The 14,795-nt window shown below is 36.8% G+C and overlaps 2 long non-coding RNA genes across 11 annotated transcripts; both read right to left on the reverse strand.

The window, feature by feature from the left end:
- Positions 1–241: 241 nt before the first annotated feature.
- Positions 242–5,113, reverse strand: LOC113340200. 5 transcript variants are annotated; one of them, XR_003355385.1, is made up of 7 exons: positions 4,802–5,113; positions 4,621–4,710; positions 4,476–4,535; positions 4,298–4,376; positions 1,516–3,557; positions 1,314–1,416; positions 242–883 (listed from the first exon to the last, which is right to left on the reverse strand). It is a non-coding gene; the product is annotated as an uncharacterized LOC113340200 (long non-coding RNA). The 5 variants fall into 5 exon arrangements; XR_003355383.1 differs by lacking the exon at positions 4,621–4,710; XR_003355384.1 differs by having other exon boundaries at positions 4,476–4,710.
- Positions 5,114–5,683: 570 nt separating this feature from the next.
- LOC113340199 lies at positions 5,684–14,200 on the reverse strand. 6 transcript variants are annotated; one of them, XR_003355376.1, is made up of 18 exons: positions 13,959–14,200; positions 13,309–13,493; positions 12,851–12,988; positions 10,585–10,761; positions 9,890–10,176; positions 9,682–9,768; positions 9,420–9,535; positions 9,233–9,322; positions 8,975–9,028; positions 8,796–8,867; positions 8,288–8,563; positions 8,078–8,166; positions 7,881–7,975; positions 6,763–6,841; positions 6,515–6,674; positions 6,187–6,283; positions 6,023–6,094; positions 5,684–5,856 (listed from the first exon to the last, which is right to left on the reverse strand). It is a non-coding gene; the product is annotated as an uncharacterized LOC113340199 (long non-coding RNA). The 6 variants fall into 6 exon arrangements; XR_003355377.1 differs by having other exon boundaries at positions 13,305–13,493; XR_003355375.1 differs by having other exon boundaries at positions 13,283–13,493.
- Between the last annotated feature and the right edge of the window lie 595 nt (positions 14,201–14,795).

A 14,795-nucleotide genomic window follows, 5' to 3' on the forward strand; every position in this document is an offset into this window, starting at 1 on the left:
CTTAGTCTTCTTCAGGTGATTGTTTGCACTCTTTCACGTCATCGTATCCAGGCACACTAAAACTACTATTGAACAATGCAATATTGCACCAAACATGTTTAACTTTTCAACCCCATTTTAGGCTATAAAAACCACACAGCATAAATCATTTAGCTTGCAAAAATAGGGGATTAGGTTAGGATTGTTAGGAAACAAAATGAACTAGAATTTGCACCACAATCCGCTGATATAAGAAAGAAAATGCAAAATGATAATCCCTTTTTTAGATCAATTCTCCGTGTTGAATTCCAAGCAAAATGTTTAACTTGCATATATTCGCATCACATCACATCTTTACAAGAAAGAAAGAATGACAATAACTACATAATAATAAACTTAGCATTGTTCAAAAACATCCTAAAACTTCTACAAAAACGGTCCATATTCTTAAAAACCAGCCTGCCTTCTCCTGCACATGAGAAGCCCCTCAACATCAATTTTTTGGACCATATCTTCGGGCACTACCCATTGTCCCCCACACAACATCATCCTCAGTCAGAATTTACAACCACTATTCCATCTTTTTCTCATTCACTATTGATGATGGAGTCAAGGAGATTGCAGCAGAAAGGCATGATGTAAGCTTCTAGTGAACCACAACAGAATTCGTGGCGGATATATCCTCCTCAATTTTACCAATAGGTTTGCATCTCTTTGACATTGCCTTCAGACTCGTTGCACAATGTTGCTCGGAGCTTCATCAGGAAAAACTACGCAAGGCAAAGAACCTCTGGAACCACCGATTGTTCATTTTCATCTCTCCACCAGGCTTATCAAGTCTCACCGCATCATTGCACTTTTCACATCCTGCTAAATCTCCTGGCACGTCTTTTGCATAAAAAGCCTAATAAAAAAACAATGGAATCAGATAATTAGGAATTGCAGACATTTGAAAATGCCTCGAACAAGAGCAAAGTACTCCATAAATTTTGGCCAACAAGTTCATTCCTTAAAAAACAAATAGCATAGTGAGCATATCTGTGACAGGTAGAGGAGGACAGTGTCCTCATAAACTGTATCATCACAGTATCTTCACCTTCACCAACCAACATATCTTCATCTCAAATCCAAGGTCATTGAGGAAAAAACATACAGGAAAAGCCACTGCTTACCATAGAACTCTACTGGTGCACTCCTACCATAGCAATTTACTTATCAGTTCCCCACTACTGGATGTGACCTTGTTTCTATTCCTATTTACAAGGGAAAACTAAAGAAACAATACAACTAAATATAAAACCAATAGACTAGTCCAGAAACAAGTCTGAACGTACCTTGACAACAGACTGGTCAAATGCCAGGCAATCTCTACCAGGCACCAGCATTCCACATTACAAGTTCTCCCTAACGAGTGGCCACCCAATAAGCAGACAAGACCTGCACAAACAGAGAAAGATACTCTGAAACTCTTCTCAGGAAAATATTTACACATACTTTTGTTTTGAAATTTAGTGAAGATAAGAGTTGGAAGTGTACCTTTGGAGTTAAAATGAAGCCTCCTTCAGGGAAGATGAGGATCTCATTAGTACATGATTCACAGGACTGATCTGTCTTCATTTGAATCCTTTGAAGTCAGACATGCACTAGAGGCAAACTGATCAAAGGCCAAACAGATGACGTTCCCCGCGAGGCACCAGCATTCCGTTTCAACAACTCTACTAATTGAATTGGCCATAAGAATACAAAGGCAAGACCTGCAAAAAAACAAGGAAGATACTCCGACGCTCAAGTTAGAAACAATTTTATGCAAAACATAATAAACTAGAGTTAAGGGTTAATTAACATAGAGTTAGAATTAGGAATACAAAGCCAAGACCTGCAAAAAACAACAAAGATAAACATAATAAACATAGAGTTAAGGGTTAATTAACATAGAGTTAGAATTAGGAATACAAAGCCAAGACCTGCAAAAAACAACAAAGATACTCCAAGGCTCAAGTCAGAAACAATTTCATGCAAAACATAATAAACGTAGAGTTAGAGTTAGGAATACAAAGCCAAGACCTGCAAAAAACAACAAAGATACTCCAACACTCAAGTTAGAAACAATTTTATGCAAAACATAATAAACGTAGAGTTAGAGTTAGGAATACAAAACCAAGACCTGCAAAAAACAATAAAGATACTCCAACACTCAAGTTAGAAACAAAACCAAGACCTGCATTAAAGTTAGAGTTAGAGTTAGGAATACAAAACCAAGACCTGCATTAAACAATAAAGATACTCTAACACTCAAGTTAGAAACATTTTTATGCAAAACGTAATAAATATAGAGTTAGAGTTAGGAATACAAAGCCAAGACCTGCAAAAAAAACAATAAAGATAATCCAACACTAAAGTTAGAAACAATTTTATGCAAAACATAATAAATATAGAGTTAGAGTTAGGAATACAAAGCCAAGACCTGCAAAAAACAATAAAGATACTCCAAGGCTCATGTTAGAAACAATTTTATGCAAAACATAATAAACGTAGAGTTAAGAGTTAGGAGTACAAAGCCAAGACCTGCAAAAATCTATAAAGATACTCCAACGCTCAAGGTAGAAACAATTTTATGCAAAACATAATAAAAGTAGAGTTAGGGTTAATAAACATGGAGTTAGAGTTAGGAATACAAAGGCGAGACCTGCAAAAAAAAAAAACAGATACTCCAATGATCAAGTTAGAAACAATTTTATGCAAAACATAATAAACATGATTGTAAGTGTTAATAAACATAGAGTTAGAGTTAGGAATGCAAAGGCAAGACCTGCAAAAAACAAAAGCAACACACAAGTTAGTAACAAATATCTTTGTTAAGGCAAAAATGTACCGACCTGACACTCATCGGAAGAAGGGGCAGAAACCTTGAACAAAAATGATAGACATGTACCAAGCAAAAAAGAAACTCAGGGATTCTACAAATATAAGGGCAATTTAAGTATACATTGAGAGTGTTAAGAATGTGCACCTAAATATACTAGCAGAGTACCAAAGTCAGCAATATAACAAAAGCTAAATAGGGCTATTTTCATTGAAACGTTACCCAAGAATCAGACTTAGCTATGTTCCAGCAGCTGTAGCTGAACTACATAGGGAGTATCACTGCCTTGCTGTGTACCAAACTTCCAACATCGATTTCAATAAAATAAGAAAGAAAAACGACAAAAAAAAACAAAAAAAAGGAGGAAAAGAGAAGCTCATTTACCTGTTTTCCAATAGTTTCATTTGTCCGGAAGCTGATCAGTTCCATTAAGTGTGACGTTCTCCATTAGACACATAGCTTTGGACCTCTCAGTTTTAGGAACTGACGGTGACCTGCCATTGCACCGCTCAGTACCCGGGACTGAGCAGTGCACACTCATTCTACGGAACGAAATGGTGGCCTGCCGTTGCACCGTTCAGTTTCCGAAACTGAGCAGTGCACCTATTAATTCGATAAAACTGAGTGGTGGTCTACCATGTGCTTAATGGTTAACATCAGCACCCAATTGTGAACTAAGTGCCATTTTTTTTTTGATAGGTGAAGTGCCTTTTTTCTGTAAAGATACATAAGCAGAGTTCAATACATACAGGATGACAGACATTAAATTTCAGTTGATAAACTAGTACGAGAGACATGTTAATTAACAGGTGTAACGTGCAATCCTATTTCTTATACTCAATATAGAAAAGATAGAAACAAAACAGTCTACCATTTTTTGTAAGACTAAGAAAAAACTCTAATCAATGTTTATTGCACGAAAAAGAAAGATGACCACAACTACAGCATCAAAGATGGTGGTTCTAGCTAGTAAATAGCATTGTATATGTATAATAGGTGTAAATTTAACCATTAGACTCAAGACATCTGAACAATTGAACAAGGAAAGAAAAATAAAGAGCCATGACAAACACAACACCACAGTATTAACAAATTCACAACACGGGAAAATCACAAGTGAAGATGCATTTAACACAAATTCAATTGATTACTTTGGGGGTTCAGATTTACAATCTTCGGAACTAATAATATGTTAAATCGTCTAAAAAATCAAATATTCAATGAAAATCAAGCAAAAAATTACAAAACACACATCTTAAATTAACAAGTGAAGTTATCTAAGAAAACAGTCCAAATCAAGCTAAAAGTAAGGAAATACTCTACAAAACACATTTTAGTGAACTGTTTCATCATGCATTCATATTCTTGATACTCAAAACCCTAAAAAACTCCATATTTAGTGAACAAGAAAGAAAACAAACATTTGGAGAAGAGGCAAAAGGATAAAGTAGTCACCAAAATCTGAAAGTAGCTAGATCTAAGGGGGGTTTGCTATATCATGGCTTCCAAGTTCCTTCCTCTCCAGCAGCAACCCCTGTGAGATAAAACCAAAAGAGAAACAACCAGATCTGAAATAAGATGGGGGAATAAAGAGAATAAGAGATAAGGATAAGAAGGGATGAGATGAGATCACCTAAGATTCAAAATAATCAGAGTTTCCATGAGCTTCATCTATTCTATCTATCTATCTCTCCTGCAAAACAAAGACAACCAGAGAAGAAAAAGAGTAAAGTAAGGTTATTATTATTAAAAGAATGGTCAAAGTCAAATGTTACTACCTGTACGAATTTTCCCGCCAATTTTTGAATTTCAAAAATTTGGACATGTGTCTTCCTTTTGTTGGCTTCTTTTTGGTCATGCGGATTGTGCTAGTTGTTGTTGTATTTTTAAATATTAACACTTGGTCACAAATTACAGACAGTAAATTTGAATTTGAATTTGAATTCCAGCTTCAATTACCTTGGGTGGGTCTTTTACTGGGCGCACCAAACCTATGTGTCTTTGGCCTGTGAGATGTTACAGATGTACTACTGCAGAATTTGAAGATTGTTAAGCACCACACTTCCAGATACCTTCAGATGCAGATTATGTGAAGCCCAACTTCGAATGGAGTCAGCTATTGCGCGAAGAAGTTCTTAGCAGCTGCCTCAACTCAATTAGCTAGCTAAGAATGAACCTTTAGATGCTGATGCTCAATGTGATTTCAAGGACAATGGATTTTGAGAAGGTGATTGTTGTGCCAATTCTGTCGTTTAGATTAGATTCCATTTAAATGAGGAAAAAAACAAAAAAAACGTCCTTCCATTGGCCGTGATTCACCATATACTTCCACTTTGACCTTAGATCCTCATTGGTACGACCAGCATGGAAGACATCATGTCCATATTCCAACATTTCCTTCCATGGTTTCTTCTTATCATCTTTTACAAGATAATGAAAGGCTTCCTGCACAATTGGGAAATTAGGACAGTTTTTGAGTTTTGTTATAAGCATATCCCGCCAGAAACAAGTATAAGAAACTCAAACTGACCCTTAGCATATGTATTTCTTCAGGGTCCCAAGAATCTGGTAGCCTTTTCGAGGCCACTTCATCTACATAATCACAATCTTCTTCATCATCTTCACTATCATTTTCATCTTCGTGTTCTCCGGCCACTTCTGATTTACCGATTCCAGCATTTACAATCGGAACTTCGTTAGCCAATTTTGATTTACCTAGTCTGCGGACAGTGTATATAACACATTCTTAGGTCATTCGAGAAATTGACAGTGCAAATGAACATAGGGAGAGAGATCAAGTTCCAGGCAGACCACATATTCTTTATTAGTTTGAACATGTACCTGTAATCAAAAGACAGCTTACGCCCATTGACATCAAGGCCGCGGTCTCCAATTTCATCCATCAATTTCCGAGCCGCTACCACAGACGGAAAATCAACGAATGCGATTCCACGGCAGAAAGTAGTATTCTTTTTCGGCATCACTCGGATATTGGGAAGGGGCCTCCACTCTGCCTAAAATTAAAAGCCAATTAAAAATCAAAACAAAAACATGTACTTTTAGAGAATAAACACAGACAGATTCCTATAAGCATAGGTAAAAAAGCAGAATACCAAATTCAAACGAGTCAAGTCAAAAATAAGAGAAGAAAACTCAGAGTTGGAAGTTTATAGATGTTACTAGGATCCGATGAATCATTTCCTCTGTAGCCTCTTTTGGCAAGCCCTTCACCACAATGGTAGAAGTTGGAGTCTACAACAAGTGAAAAAACGGAAATCCAATTGATATGCATTTCAGTGTAAATAACAAAAGTTTTACAAAAGTAATAACGATGTATGTCATACCACAAGACCACTGCAAGCTCGAGGAGACCTTGATCTCTGGCGACGGTTATCATGTGCAGAAGAATGAGAACTTTCACACCTCCTAAGTGTATGCAAACTTTAATCTCGAAAAGCAAAACCGAAGAAAAGTTTTGTTAACAGACTGACACAAGTAATTCAGAAAACTTTAGTCTATCTTTGCGTAATTTCATATTGGCAAAATGAATTAGTTTTTTTTATTCTGTTCAGCGCAAATTCATGTCAGTTTTACCTACTAGCTCATGTTCTAGAAGGTCGGATGAAATCTAAGATTATATCATCATTAATTTTGAATGGGAGCAGAACATACCACAACTAATAAATATGAGACTAGAGATGTGACCAACAACCAATCAAACATTTGGCTTCGAATTGTTGGCTCACCACATTGAAAAGCGCAGACACCTCGTGTAATACAATCAAACGATACAATCATACAATACAGAACTTAGGCTGCTGGTCATGTATGTCTGCAACAACAAGTAACTGATGTCCAAATAAATATTACGGTGACGAAATTGAGGTCAAATAATAGTATGAAGAGAGATTTATACATACCCCCTTGCCTTATCTTTCATTAATTTTGCCCTCTTCTTCTTGTTTCTCTTATAATTCCCCTTGTTTGTCATGTCTATCTCTACAGGAAACAGAAAATTACTTACTTTTAATCACAAACTACAAGAATCACGAAACAAAGAGAAATATTACAAACAACAAGTAGTGTTTTATACTACAAAGATCTAAAATTGCAGCTAGGGTTTCACAAAAAAAAAATCCCCAACAAGAACCTAATTGATTTTTTATTGAAGCAGAACCTAATTGATGAATCTAATCCAAACCCATATTAGGAAAACGGATCAAATAACAAAACAACATAATGAATTTCCATCTTTTATACTAATAATGGAAGCTTAATTATACAATTGGGGGGAAATGAGATACATACAGAGAATAATGAAGAAGTAGAGTGTGAATTTGAAATCTAAGCTGAGCTTCCTCTCCTCCTCTTTTCTCTTCCTTGTCTAACTCTCTATGGATCATAATTTCTTCCATTAAATTCTAATTTCTAATAACCAGAGGCCAAAAAAAAAATTATCCTTTTTTGGTATGATCAAATTCTGAGATCGAATTGGGGTTTTAGCCATAAAAGGCAAAACCGCGCCATTTCTTTTTCCTTTTATCTGTTACTGTGAATTGTGTGGTTCATATTCTCCCTCTCAAGGTTTTTACCTCGCATCTCAAATCCTTCACTGTTTTTTTGTATTTACTTTTACTTTTTACTAATAAAAATCATCACGAACCAGCAGCAGCTCAAGTGGTTCCTTGTTCGAATCTATCAATCAAGGGATCATGTTCCGTGTGAATTATCCCTCTCTTCCGCATATGGACTAGATTTTGATTTTGATTTGCTACTTTCTAGTCATAATATAGAATTGCAATCATTTCTTATTATATCACATATGAGGGTCTTCATTTACTTCCATGTCAATTTCGAGTTTCTAAAGATATACAGTCACCTAAGTCGTTGACGTAAGTTATACCTAAGCGTATTATAGCACCTAAAAAATAGTTGTACATATTAAACTTGACAGCACCTAGCCTTAATATGAACTTTAAATCCCAACATGTAAAAATAAAGAACTCTCATACAAAAAGCTCATCAAGCTATACCATACCTGCATTTGAGGAATTTCTTCCATCACTGGCGGTTCTATACTTGATTTGTTTTGATTGCCCTTAATTGAAATTGATCATTGTTGCTTTTGTTGGCCTCGCACAAAGTAAAATAGAGGTTACTTTTTGTTTTCCACAAATTTCCAAATTAAACTGTAAAGATAGAATATAGGAAAAAAAAAAGGAAAAAGGAACTTACCAGGGCTGAAATACCCCGGCTGGCTACTAGCACTTGCCCTTCATTATCCTTGAACTCTGGTGCTTGTTTAACTCGCACGAGTAGGTCCACTGCGGAGGAAATAAAAATGACGAATTATGCCAAGGACAAAGTTGGTATGTACAGTTTTGAAATTACATATTCATACACACTTTAAGAGCTTAACCGGTTAAACCAGTTGCATGTCAATACCTGTCCTGGACAAAATTGCTCACATATTGCAGCTCTATTTCGCAGCTAACCACCTGATACATCGGCCAACCCGGCCCAACAGGCACGTCGGCCCGCCAGGGAGCAGCGGCCCGCCAGGGCACAGAGACTGAAGCCTCTGTCCTGGAGACCACTGTTCTGGAGAACTTTGTACCTGGAGACCTCTGTTCTGGAGACCTATGTACCTGGAGGCCTTTGTGCCGAGAGACCTTCGACCAGGAGATTCAATCAAAGCTTAATCAAGACCCACCTCCTTATCTGCATCATTATTAAACCCATTGTTAAGATTACAAGCTCCAAATGTTCACTGGAAGACATATATGACATTCAACCTAACTACTACTGGAAGTCTATTGTGATACTCCCATGACGATGATATTTATAATTCTCGCCTAAATAAAAAAAGAAACTAGCACAATGAATCAAGATACGTGAAAGTGATACTGTAGAATTGCGAAAATAAAACAAATTTGGGCATCGAGAAACTGACCCCATCATTAAGATAGCTGGCAATGTTCCCAAACAGAATTGTGTTTGTCCTAACAGCCGCTTCTTCATCCACCTGTACGACTAACAAAATGTAAGCTACAACAAAGACAAACCTAAGATATACCAAGAGGAAGCAAACTTAGCTTATCATATCACATCTATAATGAGTTAGTAGTTTACTTGAAACTTCAAAAGATACTTCAGCAAAGATCCCGCAATAGTTCGCAGAGACAGCTGCATAAAGTATCAAATTTGCACTCGACTATAAGTAGGACTATAAGAAATTGTTAAGTGTACTAAACTCGGTGAAAGGTTTAGCAGATTTCAGTTAATAACCCTTAAACCTAGGCAGCACCTCTATAGTTCAACCATACCATCAGATATAAGACTAGTATTGCGCTACCTCATGCCAACAAAAAAAAAGTAGATTGTCCATACCTAGGGTGCCAAGCTGAGAATTGACTTTAGTGCCAGTTCCCGAAGAATAACAGGTGTATCAGAAAACCCAGTGGCAACGTGAGAATAAACCTAATGGAAAGCAACATTAACATGTAACTATCAAATTAATTCCCGCTCCAGATGAAGAGTTTCCCTTTTGCTAATAAAGTTAAAATTAACCACGCACTTGTTCATCTACAACTTGAGAAGATAATGACTCTCCATACTGATCGATATGTTGCAGAAGGCCAACTCTAATAGTCGGTCATTCGAGGCAGATAGTTTCACTAAAGTTGGCAATATCTGTGAAAAAAGAAGGAAGCCTCAGAACCATCAACAGTATATTAAAATAGATAAACACAGGACAAGAACAGAGACAGGTAAAAAGAGAGGTGATCTTTGCTAACAAAGAATCATAGAATACGAGGGTAGTTGGAAAAAAAAATGACCTTCGCAGTGAAATCTTCAGGAGACAACCATGAAGCCAAGTACAAAATTGCACTCTGATGCTTGTTTAACTCACACGAGTAGGTCCACTGCGGGGAAAATAAAAATGACGAATTATGCCAAGGACAAAGTTGGTCTGTATGGTTTTGAAATTACATATTCATACACACTTTACGACCTTAATCGGTTAAACCAGTTGCATGTCAATACCTGTCCTGGACAAAACTGCTCACATATTGCAGCTCTATTTCCCAGCTAACCACCTGACGCATTGGCCAACCCGGCCAACGGCACACCAGGCACATCGGCCCGCCAGGACGCAGCGGCCAACCAGGCAAATCGGCCTGACAGGGCGCAGCGGCCCACCAGGCACAGAGACCGAAGCCTCTGTCCTGGAGACCTCTGTTCTGGAGACCTTTGTACCTGGAAACTTTTGTGCCGGGAGACCTTGGACCAGGAGATTCAATTAAAAGCTTAATCAAGACTCGCCTCCTTGTCTGCATCATTATTAAACCCAATGTTAAGATTACAAGCTCCAATTGTTCACTGGAAGACATATATGATATTTAACCTAACTACTACCGAAAGTCAAGTGTGATCCTTCTGTAATCATGATATTTATAATTCTCGCCTAAATAAAAAAGAATCTAGCACAATGAATCAAGATAACTGAAAGTGAGACTGTAGAACTGTAAAATTAAACATAGTAGGGCATCGAGAGACCATGGTTTTACTCTTTTGGCAATCTGTTATGATAGTTTACAATTTTTAGCAGTTGACAATGTGATCACCTCTTTTACAGCAGAAATTTTCAACTATCCGACACGTCAAACCATAGAGAGGTTGGAATCGTAAAGTACATAAAAATACAAATGTTTTTGTACTCAAAGAAACAGACAACTGACCTCCATTAAATGGCTAAAAGCATTGTCATTTAACAAATCCAACGTCTTCCACACAGCAACATTTTGTACCAGGTTCCCTTTCATCTCCTGTATTTTCTCCATGACAGGCAAGAATGATATTCATCAACTCTTTATCTTCTCCCACTGATAACTTCTCCCACTGTAATATCAGCATCTCTGAGGGGAAAAGCACACAACAAAGACAGTAAGAGTTTACTTAGATTATAATATAATTGAATCATTGAGTGTTAACTCTGCAGTGAACACATGATATGCAAACATGCTTTCCAAACCATTGCCTCTATCTACTCAGTCGACAGAGTCAAAAGGCATGCTCTCTGACTAGAAGCTAGTTTAGAATGTTCTCTTCTCAAGCAGTAATTGCAATAAGATCGCTTAAGTAAATTAAACAAACGCAAACTCTTAATATAACCAGTAAATACCACATTGAAAATCCAAAATCCTAAGACATATACTACGGTGCTAAGATGAAGATCACTAAAGTTTGAGGAACACAACAAGCCCACATTGAAAATTATGTTGGTCCAGGGAGAAAGATAACATGATAGCAACAACACAATCAACAATATAAAAGGCAATATCAGGTCTAACAAAGCCAGAAAGACCAAAATCAATAAGTTTTACTGTGGCATCCTCATGCCTCAACAGGAAATAGTTTTAAGAGTTAGGATTTTCCATTACAAACTCTGCAACTATACAGAAAACAAAAGGAAAAAATCAAACTATATAAATATAAATCATAGGGGAAAACATCGTTCCATTGTGAAAAAAAAGCTTCACTTATAAGTGGCGTTTTTTATAGATATGATAAAACTTGTTTCCAAAAACCTCCTGGAACTTGTTTTCACAACATATATAAAAAAAATTCAACTCATAATGCTCAATTTCAAGGTTCAAGTACTAAGTACTAAAACTAATTTCAGAATTTATCAGAATTCTGAAACAGTGAGTGAGTTAATCAGAATTTCAACAAACATGTGGACAGTTGATGTGAAACAGACTCAAACTCTTTATTCGTTCTACTGGCTAAACTATGTGAACCGTCAATTTCACAGAATTGAAACATTTGCCTCCAAAAAGGAGTGATATAGGCGTAAGTATGTGAACAGAGTTAGTTCTGGAATTCACAAATAAGCAACATCTTGATATGCCATCCCTTTGGTTGGTTGCTTAAATTTGGAAACATTCCTCGTGAAAAGATTACACATAGACAAGATTTGAGGGGTCTTTTGAAGGGAGTCAAGAACATGAATATAATATTGGATTTACATATGAAAGTTCAGCTACATTTTATTTCACACATACTCAACCAAATAATTACACTTACATTTGATGCGTCTTCTAATCCACCATATACATCTTTAAGTTTTAAATTATTGCTGTTTCATGAGTTTTTAACCGGAAAATGGGGACTAGAGTTAGTGTATCAACTTCATTTCTTATCAACATCTATGAAACCTTCGTAGTGAAACCAAGCATTCTCTGCTCTTTTGACCCTTATATGCTTATTATAAAATTGGCATGAACCAAGGTATGTAGCAACCTAACTTCTTCTAAAATGTTGTTCTATCTTAATTTTTTACACTGAACTTCAGGTACGTTGCATTTCTTGTTTGCAAGAGAATCATTATTTGTCTATCAAAAAATTTACACTGAATTTCAGGTATGGTTTGTGCATCAAGCTCCTCCTCCAATTCCATAGGTCTGAGTTCCATGACTTTCAATGTGGCCATGGCTTTAAGAGTTACACTGTTAACTGTTCCAGGTCTACCTAAAACGAGAGCACTCTCTCATTAATTAAATAACACAGATAATCAACATCTTCTTCACTATTTTAAAATCAATTATTTGTTTTTTTATTGTATTATTCATTCGAGTGTTTCTAAGGACCTTATTTTATAGTTATTATTCATTCGAACTCAAAAACATTCAGTGTTGATAAAGCCAGTGACTTGAATGGTAACTCTATTCTGTACATATGCAAATTGCTAATACTTTCAGAATCTTCCTTTGGACAAAAGAAGCAGCGCCTACCAAGGCGGGATAATCTTGAAAGACATCTAAAAAGAAGGCTAACACAGATTTGAAGTATTTCAAGTGCAAAACTGCAGTTATTGAGGGCATTTTGTTTCATGACACAACTGATCTATCATTCAGGAAAATAGCTAACTAGTGAAAAGACATAAACAGATTAAGAGTGCAAAATTGATTGGAGACTAAAATAAAATGAAAAAGAGAACAATACCAAAGTAGTGACGTTCATTTGCAGCCTTAGCTTCGTCGAGCATCTTGTGAAGATCAACTTGAAGCTGAGCATCCCATTTGACCAACTGATTTACGAATACAGCTCCAAGTCCCACTCCCAGTACATGCTCCCATGGATCTAAAATGAAAATGAGAAATTGTAGAAATCAGATGAAAATGAAGAAAGAGGAGGAAGAATTGATAGGGAAATGAGGAAATTAGTTAGGGTTAAACGATAAAACAACATATGCCTCATTTAAGGAAGTTTACAAAGGGCATCTGAGTACATGTGTGTACCCAACCCACTACTTAAGTAAAAAGTATCAGCTAGGTCCATACCAAGTTTAAAGAAGTAAGGATAACTACATGCTTAGAACTACAATTCACCAAAACAGCAGAGAAGTGAACAAAAACACATTCATAATCTTCTTACTTCTCTGTGAAATAGTTAACACCTACTAAGTGGAGGCTTCCCATCTGGCGTGTTTACTGTAAGATCCTAAGCTTTACTGTATTTTTTGCCTCCTCAGCAGTTTTAGGGGATGAAGGAGATTGAAAGATGGATTCTATGGTTGCTGCTGGTGCCTTAATTTCCGGCCTAAAACCCTCACCAGTTGCAGCTACATCATACTCCTCCATTTATCCTGTCCAAACCATATCATTAACAAAATGAAAAAATGTATCACAACTAACCACCTAAAGATCAAACACGAGTAGTAAGAAATTGTCTAACAACCATCAAACCCTAATTCCCCCAGAAAATATAAAATTCAAACCAAAATCGACAATGCAATTCACTAAGCATCACCCTAACACCAGCTATAAGTACAAACTGGATTATAAGAAGCGGAATAAGAAGTGGTTTTGTGGGCTAAGATTTTTATCGCAGAATTTAAAATCATTTGGTTTTCAAGAAGTTCTATAGGAAAAATGACACGGGCGATTAGTAATCTACCACCTGATCGAAGAAAAATTAGGCAGAAAACGTAGGATGGAGGTTTTGTTATACTATGAAAACCCTAGAATAAGAAGACAAAATCTGCTAAAATCTTAGAAGAATAGCAAAATAATGATGAAAATCACAAATAAATCACGAGAAAGAAATAAACCTTGGATTTTCTTTGCTTCAGAAATCAGATCGTTTCTTCAATCGGTGGCGACGATTTCTTCAATTTAGGGCACAATTTCTTCAGAAGAATTTTGACTTTTGAGTTCAGAGTTAGACAGTGAAGATGGATTTGCAGAGATAGGTGGTGGTGCTGATTAGCGGAAGACGGTGGAGATGGAGTTGCGGAGATTGAAGACTGAGATTTAGGTTCAGAAAGGGGTTTTTTCATTTGGGTAGTAAGGTTTTGAGTAGGGGTGACCCGCAACTAAACCGTCAAAGTTGCGGATTTGGGAATTCAAACCGTGACCGGCCCAATTATCCGCGGATTTTCCCTATGCGGATCAGCGGATTTTGCGGGCCGGTTACGGATTAACCGCGGATTTGAGATTATTTGTGTTCAATCAAATTTACTGCACAAGGTGTGTTGTCAATGCGAGAAAGAGACACCTCGAACATGTGAAGTTCAGGCATATTCTCTTTGGCACCTGCTGTTTGTCACCTTAGAACCACCCCTGAAGGTGTTTGTTGATCTTGTTGTTATTTTCTTGAGATTATGTAGTACCGTCGGAACTCAGTCTGCATATTGTTTGCAGGTAATGAATTGGCTGGAAAAACAATCACCGACGAGAATGATGGATATCGGCCCAACTATACCATCCATGTACCTAGACAACAGTATCGAAAGTAACCACAGTTACGGACTTGATCTCTTTACACAGGACTCCGACGCTTACATGAAGTGGCTAGACACGAAAGAAGTAGCATCAATTGTTTACCTTTCATTTGGAAGTTTGGCTTCATTAAGTGAAGATCAGATGGAAGAAATATGTTGGGCATT

This window comes from Papaver somniferum, unplaced genomic scaffold (genome assembly GCF_003573695.1).
Source record: "Papaver somniferum cultivar HN1 unplaced genomic scaffold, ASM357369v1 unplaced-scaffold_21, whole genome shotgun sequence".
NCBI classification, from domain to species: Eukaryota; Viridiplantae; Streptophyta; class Magnoliopsida; order Ranunculales; family Papaveraceae; genus Papaver; species Papaver somniferum.